Source organism: Coturnix japonica, chromosome 2, assembly GCF_001577835.2.
Source record: "Coturnix japonica isolate 7356 chromosome 2, Coturnix japonica 2.1, whole genome shotgun sequence".
In the NCBI taxonomy this organism is placed as follows: Eukaryota; Metazoa; Chordata; class Aves; order Galliformes; family Phasianidae; genus Coturnix; species Coturnix japonica.
Window position 1 is genome coordinate 111435608 of NC_029517.1, and position 13467 is coordinate 111449074.

The 13467-nt window shown below is 44.3% G+C and overlaps 1 protein-coding gene across 4 annotated transcripts in view; it reads left to right on the top strand.

Annotated features, from left to right (window-relative positions):
- Nucleotides 1–351: 351 nt before the first annotated feature.
- WWP1 (WW domain containing E3 ubiquitin protein ligase 1) overlaps nt 352–13467 on the top strand; it is a 59003-nt gene continuing 45887 nt past the window's right edge. Inside the window, exons 1-2 of one of the 4 annotated variants that reach the window (XM_032442790.1) lie at nt 9212–9223; nt 12308–12313. The gene's annotated coding sequence lies outside the window, so the exon portion shown is untranslated. Of the gene's footprint in view, nt 735–9211; nt 9224–12307; nt 12314–13467 lie in introns of those variants that run through there. The other 3 variants (XM_015855814.2, XM_015855811.2, XM_015855812.2) reach the window with 3 other exon arrangements.

Consider the following 13467-nt stretch of genomic DNA (forward strand, 5'->3'; position numbering starts at 1 on the left):
AGGTGCTGTGCGGGGAGGGAACTCGCACTGCTCTAGTGCTACTGGCAGCTGCCATCCCCTTCCGAGCTGCTCCGAGGGAGGAGAGGTGGGACGTGAAGGGAGGGAGCCCACCCGTGCGGGTCCCGGAGGCTCCGACACAGCAAAGTATCGCGGCCGGAGCAGCCACCTCCCTTTATCGCTCGCAGAGCTGCTGGGTGCGCCGGCCCCGCGCCTCCCGGAGCCTTTTCGGGGCAAGCGATTCAATCGCAGCCACCCTTATCCGGCCCGTACACGCCACGCACGGACACCACCTCCGTCCCACAGCGCGGCCCCTCCTCCCCGCTCGGAGGGGCTGATTCAGCGCGCCCGGCTCTCTCCCCGCCGCAGCGCCCGACTTGGTTCAGCCCGGGGCAGGCGCTCGCAATAAGCCCTGTCCCCTTGGAAGAGCCTCGCTTCAGCCTCTCTTTTCTCCCTCCCACCGCTGCTGCGCACTGCTGGGCTCTGGCTGGGCCCGGGCGGCGGAGGAGGCTTCACAAGTTCCAGCTCCCGGGCCCGGGGCGCGCACACGGGGCTGTCCGGCCGGCGGGGGCGCGCAGAGGGTGCTGTGCGCGATCCGCCGATGCCGCGGTGAGATGGCAGCATCCTGCGCGGCGGAGCGCGGTGCGGAGGGGTGAGCAGCCGGCGGGAGAGAAAGGAGAAGGAGAAAAAGGTGCGTGGAGGAGGCGGCGGCAGCAGCTGGGAGGCTGCGAGCCACGGTACGGAACAAAACGGCGCCGTCAGGGCCGGCCTGAGGAGGAGGAGGACGGCCGCAGCTTTCCTCTTTCCCCGCGTCCGCAGCGGGGGCCGGGGGCTGCCCTGTCACGGCGCGGCGGGAGGAGGGCGATGGGCGTGGGGGTAAAATGGCGAAGGGCGCCGCGCCGAGGGCTCGCTCCGGCTTTCCGGCGTTAACCCGTCGCAGCCCCGCGCCGTGCTGCAGGGCGGCCGAGGGGCATATGGCGGCTCGTGCTTTCCCCTCGGTGCTGGCAGCGTCTGTGTGAGGGGCTCCGGCCCGGCCTGCCCTCGGAGGGAGCCGCTGTCAGCCGGGCGGCGGCGTTCCTTCTGGCTGAGGGCTGAGCCCCGTCGCTGTCAGCGCTCGGCTGGGATGGAAGTGGGGGGGGGGGAAGCGGTGTGACGGCCGGGTTCACCTTCCTGGGGTGGGACTGAGGAGGGAGACGAGGAGCGGCGACTCTCACAGCGAGCTGCTGTCACCTTCCTCCGTGCGTGCCGAGGGAGGTCACCGCTCGGCTGTATCTGTGAGCCCGGCTGGGGCCTCCGCGTGTGCGCTCAGCTGGGCCGGGCTGTGAAAGTGCCAGGCCTCAAAGGACCTGTTTGTGCCACTTATTTTTCTTTGTGTTGTGGCATGAGATATTACAACTTAGTGTTTGTTTACCTGGATTCTGGTGTGGCTTTTTATTTTGTTATTTTTGGAAGAAGTCATATTTGGAACAGGACCAGTTCTCAGCCAAGTTAAAGCAGGGTGATCTGCCTCTGCTTCCAGATCTGCATGTGTTTAAACTGTACATCAGAGAGAAAAGGACTGAATACCATCTGATTTTAAGGAAAGCTCTTCAGTGCTTGCATGAAACAGAAGGAGCTTTTCATATTTCTGCTGTATCTTCACATGGGACCTGTGTCATATTGAAAATTCTGCCCAGGTTGTGCAATTTTGCTGTCTAGTAAGCCAGTTTTATTACTGTCACTAACCCCAGATGGCTGGGTTATTTATAAACATATGCTTGAAAGACAATATTGCTGTGGTAGTTATGTGTCTCCCCTTAATTTAGTTTAATGCTTTTTTTTATAAGTGATTAGTGATTGGCTGTGATAATTCTTCACTAACTTGGCTTCTTTTTTATGTGTATGCCCGCTGCCTTTGGTATGGTATGCCATGTTGGTAGAGGTTTAAACTGAATTATTATTTTAATAAGAGTAAAAGTTAAAGAAATGTCAGTAGAAAATATCTGAGGATTTTTCCTCCACTTGAGATACATTCAGCAGTTGTAAAAGCACAGCTTATCTGGAAACTTGACAGAGTTGCTTTCAGATGGGGCAGCTAGAAAGCTGATGATGCTTGTGAAACTGTTTAGAATGCTTTTATCACTTCTTTGATGTGTGTTTTAGTCTTAAGAGTAAAGATGTGATTCCATAAATGCATATAGCTCAGATAAGCTTACCATTATCAGTAATATTTTTTCAGTGATACTGTAGGATAATTCCCTTAAATACATAATAATACCTGAAAACATGAAAGCTATTTTATGTACTTGAGACACATTTAATCTGTCATCATGGAACAGCTCGCTACTGAAAGGGTATGCATTCATTTTGTTGGAAAGATGATTTACGTTTGTTGTTGAACATCAGTGAACAAAACATTGCGAGTTTGTATGTTCTTGTTTAAGGATTGTCAATAAAGTTAAAATAATCATCTGTCTAAAGGTGCTTCTTAAGTCTTGGGAGCACTCACAGAGCTCTGAGCCAATTGAGTTTCCTAATTCCTTGGATGAAGGAGGAACGTCTGCTTGTTCTGTTTCTCGACCTTTTCCATTTCATGTGAAACTGAGAATTTTGGTAATCTGGAATTGCTATGAATTTTCCTGTTTTTATTTTGTTTTGTTTTTCCTCTGAGAAGAATGTACATAGGGAAGGAGATTCTCCTTTTTCCGCCTGACTCTTTTTGTTCCCAAAATTTTGACCATGGGAGTGTTCAAGAAACGTTTGGATGTTGTGTTGATGAATATGATTTAGCTGGGAAGTATTGGTGATGGTTGGACTAGATGATCTTCTAGGTCTTTTCCAACCTTGATAATTCTGTGATTCTGTGAAAATACAGCATCTGTCACACGAAGTTGGTATTGCATTCGGCTTGTTCATGCTTCAGAATCCTTATGCTGTTAAAACATTGGATTGGGAATTCAAGGAACTATTTAAAAAAGCTAATGACTTAGCCATTCACAATTAAGAAGTATCGCCTACTTATTCACTTAAACAAAACACAGTTAGCTTAAAACCAAAAGACTAACAAAAAAATACGTCTCCATCCACTAAAATGCAAAAATTGAAGTGGCTCGAAGTGGGAATGAATTGAGTGATGGATAAATGTGGGCACCTGTGTGTGTGTCATGCTTAAGTGCATGTGCTTATGTGACTCTTGGAAGATACTTTTAATTTGGGTAAAAATATTTCCTTTCTTTACAAAGCCAGAAGAGAAGGGATAAATAAATATGTCCTTATCTTTTAAGCCAGGTTGGTACTCTGCTTACCTACTTTTGCACAGTGTAGCATTCACCTCAATTAAAAAGTGTCTTCCGAGCTCTTAACAAATTGCTTAAGACTCTAAGTCAGTAGATAAGCTGCTCCAATGAGCCTTCTGGAATAAAAGTTTGTAAATTGGGGGCAGGGTGGCAGTGTTGTTCTGTGGTTTCTGTGGTAGTGTCAGATTAAGCAGATCATGTCATTTTTGCTGTCGTTATGAAACTTGTAAACTAGAACTGCCAAACTTCCTTTGAATTCCGAGTTACACTACAGCCAGTGACATGCTTTAATTGTTTTGGTCTGTGTGCAGATATAGAGAACAAGGGCTGGTTATATCCAATGCTGTCTTTAAAAGTTTGTGTTCTTTGCATCTGTAGGATTCTTTCTTTCTCTGTAGGTGTTAGTTCAGACTTAGGATAATGTGTTTTTACTGTTTTGGAGGACCTGATAGCTTAACCAGGAGCATATCATAGAATCATAGAATGACCTGGGTTGGAAGGGACCTCAAGGATCATGTAGTTCCAACCCCCCTGCCTGGCAGAGCCACCAAACATACACCTTTACTAGATCAGGTTGCCCAGGGCCCCATCCAACCTGGCCTTGAACACCTCCAAGGACGGGGCATCCACAACCTCCCTGGGCAGCCTGTTCCAGGACCTCACTACTCTCCTAGTAAATAACATCCCCCTATCATCCAACGTAAATCTACCCTCTTACAACTTAAATCCATTTCCCCTTGTCCTGGTAATATACCTGAGTTGACCTCTGTCTTGCTTTCCTAATGCTGCGGACTCAAGGGAAGCTATAAACTGTCAGCGTGGTTGAAGTGGTGTCACAGTCATATATCACAGTCATATACATGGGATTGTGCTGTGGTGGTTTTCTTTTGTTCCTTTTTTTTTTTTTTCCCCTTCCTTTTAACATTTCAGGGAAGTCCTTGTATTACGTGTAGTTCATGGTAGCTGCTGGACAAGTGGAATGTAGTATGAAGTAATTTCTGATTGTGGGTTTGCATGTACACATGCTGCTGTGGTTCTGTAACAATAGATAGGTGGCAGACAAGCTGTTTTTCATTCCCTTGCTCCTTAGTCAATTTCGAGGGTTATGTAAGTTTATCTTGTAAAGTTAGTTAGGCTTGATAATTCAGCACTGTCATAGAATCATATTTAAATACATCAAGATTCAAGATTGAAATACAACAAGATCATGTAGTCCACCTCCCCTGCAGTGAGCAGGGACATCCACAGTTCCATCAGCTGCTCAGAGCACTTCCAGCCTGACCTTGAATATCTCCAGGGATGGGGCACATACCACCTCTCTGGGTAACCTGTACCAATGTCTCCCCACTCTTACTGTAAAAATAAACAACTTCTCAATTATATCCAACCTAAATCTATCTTCTTCGCTTTGAAACCATTTCCCCATGTCTAGTCACAACATGCCCTGCTAGAGAGTCTGTCCCCTTCTTTCTTACATCTCCACTCTAGATACTGAATGGCCGCTCTCAGGTCTCCTCAGAGCCTTCTCTTCTCCAAGCTGAGCAGCCCCTGTTTTCATAGGAGAGGTGTTCCATTCTGTGGGTTATTTTTGTGGTCCTCCTCCGTGTGCTCCAACAGATCTGTGTCTCTTCTGTACTGAGGGCTTCACTGGAGCAGGCTGCCCAGGGAGGTGGTGGAGTCTCCTTCTCTGGAGATATTCAAGACCTGCCTGGACGCCTACCTGTGTGACGTGGTGTAGGGAGCCTGCTTTGGCAGGGGGGTTGGACTTGATGATCTCTAGAGGTCCCTTCCAACCCCTACAATGCTGTGATTCTGTGACTTCTCATCTGGATGAAGTATTCCAAGTGAGGCCTCACCAGTGCAGAGAAGTCATGAAAGCACTTCTAAAATCTTTCTGAAAGAAAATATGAATTCAGATTTAACTTACAAGTTTCCAGAGTTGGATGCTTTATAAGGGCTTTTGACTAGAATAAAGTCTTTAGTAAAAGTTGGAATGAATAGTGTTTAACAGAGCAGATTATCTGCTCGAGCTTCTGATCTTTATTTTGCATTTTTTATCATTTATTACTGGAATATATTGAAGATGTTTATAGAATCATAGAATCCTAAGAGTTGGAAGGGGCCTTTAAAAGTCATCTAGTCCAACTCCCCATAGTTGTACTTCAAGTGACTAGAGTCTTAATATACGTAATTGTAACTAGTTCATAACCAGAAGAACTTTTAACGCCCTCACTGTTAGGGGCTTTAACTTGGAGTTCTGCAACTATTCTGGCCAGTAAGATTTTCTTCTCCAGTAAAAATTCAGCCTCTGAAGTCTAAAGCAGAAAATTTTTCATTGCCTGAAAGCAATTCTGAATGAATCCTCCAAATGTAGTGCTCTGTTCCTGACAACACTAGCACATTCCCTTGATCTATCTTGATATAAATGGCACAGAGTATGAAGAAACACTTGTAGCTGACATTTTCAAGTGAGAATGAGGTACTGAATTGTTCTGGTTTTTTTTTCTGTTAGAAATTCAGAGTTAACAGTAATATTTTGCTCCATTTATTTCTTTTTACACTTTCAAGCTTCATCACTTCGTAACCTGAAGTAGGCAGGAGAGAGCTCTTGTCTGTGCTTCTGTGATACAGGGGAAAGTGTTGAAAGTAAGTTTTGCACACATGTCTGGGGCTTCTAACCACAATTTTTTTTTTTAATTAAATACATTTTAATGGAGATCTGCAGTGGAGTCCTTTAAACCAAAGAACAAAAAATCTTCCCTTTGTTTCTCATATACTCAGCTGAAAAAGATGAGAAAGCTTTGGCTGTGTGTGTAAGTTCAGTGTAGTCAGTGATACTTCTGTATAAGTCAAATAAATGAGCTATAGTTTTAAAACAGTGGAAAGCAAACAGGAAGTACAATGTTACTAATCTGTAAAATTGCACAATACACTCAGGCATCAGAGCTGAAGAAAGAACACACGTCCAGTTTGGAAACACAATGCTTGTTTTTTTGTTTTGTTTTTTACTGCTTTTACTGACCTTGTTTTTACTGACTGGTATATTGAATTAACGTCCGTGTTCTTTAGTGTGCATGTTGACATTAAAGTATCTGTGCATAAACATAACAGTTAAAAAATGAAATAAAACATAAGAGGAAAGCTAAAATGGATTGCCACGTTTCCCCTTTCCCCTCAGGATGGAAGTGTGGGAGCTCCTTGTTCTTAAATTTCAGTTCTCTTTATATCCCCTTTCTTCCACCCCTCCTTTTTTCTTTATTTCCTTTCTACTTCCAGTTCCCGGCTCACAGTATCTTGTCAAAAAATGAGATCGGTACTTTTGTGTTAGCATAGGAGACCCAGCATATGCTTGAAGGAGTAGGTGGAGGTATCCATTAAAATGGAGTGTAAGTTGAGTATATAGTAATAGAAGCCTGACATGGTCATAGATTGCTGTATCAAAACATCTGATTAAAAATGTAAATGTTGGAAAGTGTTAGGAATATGACATACGTTAGCTTGCATGCTATTTTTATGTTAGTTTTATAAGCTTATTTAGAAACTTCTAAATATTACTGTAGTATGGCAGCTGGCCTTGGTATTATTTGGGGATCTCCTTGCTTTAAGTCTTGTCATGGGTAGTCTGTTGTGCTTCTTGGTTATTTGTATTGAGAATTTGAGTAGGGTTGTCTATCAGGAAGATACATCTGGGTTGACTGATGTATGATTCAAAATCATAGAATCATTAAGGTTGGGAAAGGCCTTTAAGGTCATCAAGTGTAACAGTCAACTTACCACCAATATTGCCCACTAAACCATGTCTCAAAGTACAGCATCTAATCATTTCCTGAACACTTCCAGGGATGGTGACTCCACCAGCTTCCTTGAACAGCCTATTTCAATACCTCACCACTTTTTCTGAGAAGAAATTTTTCCTAATATTCAACCTAAACATTCCCTGATGCAACTTGAGGCCATTTCCTGTTGTCATTAGTTACCTGGGAGAAAAGGCCAACACCCACCTTGCCACAACCTCCTTCAGATTATAGTTGAGAGCTCATCTGTCCCCTGAGCCTCCTCTTCTCCAGACTAAACAATCCTGGTTCTCTCAGCTGCTCCTGAAAGGACTCGTGTTCCAGACTCTTTGCAGCTTCACTGCCCTCCTCTGGACATGCTCCAGGGCCTCAATGTCTTGTAGTGAGGTGCCCAAAGCTGATCACAGTACTCAAGATGTGGCCTCACCACAGGGGGCAATCACTTCCCTAGTGCTGCTGCCTGATCTATATCCAATGCAGGCTGGGTGTCACTGTCTTTTTTGGCTCCTGGGCATGGACCCATGTTCAACTAAGTGTCAACCAACACCCCCACATGCTTTTCCTCAGTGCAGCTTTCTTGCCACTCTGCTCCAAGAATGTAGCACCTGCATGGGGTTGTTGTGACCAAACTTCAGTACCTGGCAACTGATTTTGTTGAACTTCTTCCCATTGGCCTCAGCCCAGCACCCCAGCCTGTCCAGATCCCTCTGAGGGGCCTTGCTACATTCAGACAGATAAACACTACCTCCTAACTTAGTGTCCTTTGCAGTCTTAGTGAGGGTACACTGAATTCTCTCATCCAGATCACCAGTCAAGATATTTAAATACAGAAATGATTGTTATATAGTCATGGAGAGCATCTGTTGCTAAATAATAGGTGTTTCAATGAAAAGATGATAGGCATTAAGTCCAGACCATTAACTAATTATGTTTAAACACTTCCTATGAGGAAGTTATTTCAGGCTGCCTGTTATTCTTGACTGCCCACTACAGGCTTTTATTTTTTTCTAGCCACCTGGGTTAACCTGCTGTCAGAAGATACTGACATACTCGCCTGTGTTCAGTAAATCTATTATCTATTGCTTGCTTCAGTTTCAAACCTTGAGAGGCCATAAGAAAGTAATATCCAAGGAAATATATTTTAATATACAAATGCATACTGTTTGGGCCTATTTCTATGTGCTTGAGAATTACGTTTCAAGCACTTTCTACCCCAGTAGAGGTAGTAAGCATAGTTTTTTCAGATGTTGATTGAACAGCTTAAACAGCAGATGTTCCGAAGTTTGATATAGAAGATGGTGGAATAGAATAGAGGTAACAGGTAACTTAATTCGTGCAACTGGTGCAACTCTCATGCAACATCTCTAATGTTTTGTGCATTCTTTTGCTCGTTTCTGATGTGTGCCTTGTCTCAGGTCACGTATAGTAGAGCTGGAGATGGTACAAGGAACAACAGTGATGTCTTGCTTCTATGGATGAAGACTTACAGAATGACTGAGGATTCTTAATGTTCTTCAGAGTGGAAGAAAGATAATGAGTCATGGCTGATATAAACAATGGAGTGGTCAATTAGTTTCTTTTTTTTTTTTTTTTTCTCAGTGCAATATATTGCAGTCTTTGAATCCTAACACTATATATTTACAATTAGAAATTTATGTATGTATAGTTTTTTTTTTTGGGTTTTTTTTTTTTTTTTTTGACATGAGAAGCCATGCAGAGGAACCTGGACAGTCTGGATAAGTGGGCCCATGTAAAACTCAATGAAGTTCAACAAGGCCAAGTGCAGGGTGTTGCCCTTGGACTGGGGCAATTCCAGGTGTTTATACAGACTGGGGAAAGAACTTGAAGGCCCTGGTGGATGAGAAGCTGGACATGAGCCAGCAGTGCGTGCTTGCAGCCTGGAAGGCTAACTGTATTCTGGGCTGCGTTAGAAGAGTGGCCAGCAGGGAGTGGGAAGTGGTTGTCCCCCTCTACTCAGCTCTTGTGAGGCCCCATCTGCAGTACTGCATCCAGCCCTGGGGCCCCTGGTACAGGAAGGATGTGGAGATCTTAGAGTGGGTCCAGAGGAAGGCCACTAAAATGATCAGAGGGCTGGAACATCTCTCCTATGAAGAAAGATTGAGGGAATTGGGCTTGTTTAGCTTGGAGAGGAGAAGGCTCTGGGGAGTCCCAGAACAGAAGGGGGAATGGCTGTTTAGGAGGGTGGATAGTGATAGGAGGAGAGGGAATGGTTTTAAACTGAGACAGGGGAGGTTTAGGTTAGATATTATGAGGAATTTTTTCACACAAAGGGTGGTGACACACTGGAACAGGTTGCCTAGGGAGGTTGTGCATGCTGCGTCCCTGGAGGCATTCAAGGCCAGGCTGGATGTGGCTTTGGAGAGCCTGATCTGGTGGTTGGCAACCCTGCGCATTGCAGGGGGGTTAAAACTACATGATCCATGTGGTCCTTTTCAACCCAGGCCATTTTATGATTCATGATTCATTGTTAGGCTTGATGTCTCTTTTGAGGGACCTACCTGGGAGTTTGACTCTGGAATCAGGGCTTGTCATAGGAGAATGTCCTTAGGAACATCTTCAAGTTCTATTTTTCAGGGGAGCAGAATTTGCCATACCAACTAAGGAAATATAGGTTTGTGGAAAAGGAGCAGTTAATGTGCAAATTCTATTACAGAGAGCCCTCAGTTTCTCAGCACATCACTTAATACTTCAATTATTTGCATTTATGAATTGAAAAGATTTGCAGCAAAAAGGTTGTTTTGACCATGCTATGAACATTTAGGTTATCTGGAAAAGAGGAACTGGCAGTGCTTTTCCCTTGTCACTCCCCTGCCTCTCATATCTCCCATTAGAAGTTCCCCTAAAATGAACATGAATGGCAGGAACGATTTGGAAACTGACTTCCTTGAGTCAGATGACCTTTGCCTTTGTCAGCGGTTTACGGGCTGGTCCTGCCCAGTTCCATGACTAGTGGGGCGGAAGGATTTTGCAAAATCCACACCTCCAGAAAAGGGAAACAGGACCCCAAAATAATTAAAAACAGCGGCAACAATCTGAGGAGAAACAAACTAATTTACTAAATATGGAATCAGAATGCAAGATAACACACTATAATACAATATGATTAGAATTTAAGCTAATAAATCAAATATAATGAGAGAGAGAGTGTCCATAAGCTGAAGGCCTTACACTGATACTGAAGCGATGCATGCAGTCGGGATGGGCAGTGGCGAGGAGAGGTGAAGGAGAGGAGCACCGAGATGAAAAGCACCAAACAGGTGTCCTTGCCAGGAGTTATATCTCCTTTCTGACTGCAGAGTCCCCTGGCGGATGTACTTCCTCTTCTCCTCTGGGCAGGTACCCGGAACTGGAGCATTGACACTTTAACTCCCAGTGCACTACACGATGTTATGGTGTGGAATACCAGTAACCAAAAATCAGCAAACCATGACATTCCACCCCTTATTCTACATCACTACATCATGCTTAATATACATAAACAAACCATAATTTTCCTGCATCACCCACTAAGTGGACCCAAGTCCCTCGGGGCAAAAACAGTTCCACGAAGAGGCTTACCCTTTCCAGAACCTGGAAAGACCCAAACTGCTTTACCAACATGTTCTTTACATGTGCTACAGGGACCTTATCTCCCTCTACAGTATGTAGGGAGCTGGATCGTGTAGGACCATCTCGATTGATAGATCCTCTGGTGTTGACCAACCAGGTGGCTTCTGCCAAATGCTTCTCCCAGTGCTTAAATGTTCCACCACCCATTGGTTTCAACATGGTTTTCAACAACCCATTGTATTGTTCAGTTTTACCAGAAGCTGGTGCATGATAGGGAATATGATAAATCCATTCAATGCCATGATCTTTGGCCCAAGTATTAATAAGGGAATTTTTAAAATGAGTCCCATTATCTGACTCAGTTCTTTCTGGGGTGCCATGTCACCACATCTTGGGTGGAGATTCATTTCATTTTCTGTCCCTTTACAGGGGCAGCTGACATCGATTCTGGTTCCTTCTGTGGTTGATCAGGTTGGTCATTTCTGATGCTCACCCTCTCCAGTTTGGCTCAAAGTCCATTTCGTTCAACTGTGAGGATATTTAATTTAGATTCGAGCATGGTGTGACAAGTCTGAATTCTGTTTAGTTCATTTTGGAAGGTGTCTCGCTCAGTTTGAAGGCTGTCAATTTTGGACTGCAGGGAGTCCCTCTCTGACCGGAGGGTGTCTTGCTCAGACTGGTGGGCATCTCGCTCAGATCAGAGGGACTCCCACTCAGATTGGAGGGCATCTCTCTCGACTAGGAAACTCTCTTGCTCAGCCTGGAGTTTCTCTGCCTTGGTTTGGAGACTCTTTCTTTGGATTTGTAGACTCTGTTTCTTGACTAGCAGACTCTCCTTCTGGACCTGGAGATTGTCCCTCTCGGCTCGGACTCTCTCCTGGAAACTCTCCTTTTCAGCTTGGAGACTGTCTCGCTCATTTTGTATTGTCTTCTGGAGACTCTCCCTTTCAGCTCTGAGACTCTCTCTTTCAGCCTGTAGATTCTGTTTCTCAGCAAGAAGACTCTTTCTCTGGAACTGGAGATTCTCCCTATCAGCTCTGAGACACTCTCTTTCATCCTGGAGACTCTCAGTTTCAGAAACTCTCTCTGGGATAGTATTGAATAAGGCCCGATAAGCATTAGCCAGGCCCCAAATCATTTGTGCCTCCTCAGATCTGCCTGAGCCACAACATTCCTGTCTTAAATAATTGTTTAAGCTCTCAGGGTCTTTCAGGTGTTCAGGAGTAAAGTTCCATGACACCGAGGATGTCCATCTCTCTAAAGTCTCTCCCAAGTCCCTCCACACTCCCTGCCACTCAGTATTCTCTGGCTCTGGGGAAGGCTTCTTCAAAATATTATAAATACAAATACTGAGTGAAATGATGAGTAGTGCATTCAGGGAAATTGACAACGTGATCAGATGAGCATTCAAAAAATGCATGAAGGATTCAAAGGAGAGACTGGGAGCCTGCTTAGAATTCACAGGTTCTGTAAAATTAGCAGCTCCCTCTGAGTTGCATGCCACATTGTATGCAGATACCAGGTAGGTATTTCCATCAGTGTTTTCAATTGATTATATATAGCTATAGCACCATAGAGAAAAATGGCAAATTTAATTAAGGCCCAGTACGTTTGAAGCATTAAGAAAGAGAAACCAATGGTCCGCAGGCCCTTGAGAAGCAGTCTTGGAACAGAAAACATTTTTTTTTTTTTCTCTTTACAGAAGTCAGATATCAAAGTTTACAAATATTAGCAGAATATTGGCAGTCTGCCTGGACTTTCAAGGTCAAGTTTTCAGTGAGCACCTGCAAAAGAGATAAACTTTCCCAACAAAGCTAATGAAGCTCTCTGAGAGCAGAGAGAAAGAGATTCGTTCTAAAAAGCTAAAAAGCAGCTTTTTGCTCTAAATGCCCGCATCCTCCACCATGAATGTCAGCGGTTTACGGGCTGGTCCTGCCCAGTTCCATGACTAGTGGGGCGGAAGGATTTTGTAAGATCCACGCCTCCAGAAAAGGGAAACAGGACCCCAGAATAATTAAAAACAGCGGCAACAATCTGAGGAGAAACAAACTAATTTACTAAATATGGTATCAGAATGCAAGATAACACACTATAATACAATATAATTAGAACTGAAGCTAATAAATATAATGAGAGAGAGAGTGTCCATAAGCTGAAGGCCTTACACTGATACTGAAGCGATGAACGCAGTCGGGATGGGCAGTGGTGAGGAGAGGTGAAGGAGAGGAGTGCCGAGATGAAAAGCCCCAATCAGGTGTCCTTGCCAGGAGTTATATCTCCTTTCTGACCGCAGAGTCCCCTGGAGGATGTACTTCCTCTTCTCCTCTGGGCAGGTACCCGGAACTGGAGCATTAACAGTTTAACTCCCAGTGCACTACATGATGTTATGGTGAGGAATACCAGTAACCAAAAATCATCAAACCATGACAGCCATGCAGTGTTTGTAGTCACTAGATGGAAGTTTTCAATGCAGTGGTGTCCTTCAGCATTAGCCAGTAATGTATGCAGGTTTTATAACATAGTTTTCTGCTTTGCATTAGGAAGGGTACTTCTGGTTATGAGAGTGTTTTTGCATTCTCGTGATCTCTGTTTGTGCTGTTGAAGTGTAAGTGAAAATTTGAAGCTCTATTTTACTACAAAATTGAAGTTGTTTTCACATAGTTCCCTGATTCTTTTGTAGCTTTGAGTTAAATTTGGTGTGGAATGTATTGATGTGGTTCAGTACTTACCCTTAAGAACTCGAGCTTTGGAATCTTCTGGTAGGCCTTTGTGTATGAGTCAGTTTCATGTCCTCAAACTTGTAGTGTTAGTATGGTGACAAGCGTTCTTAA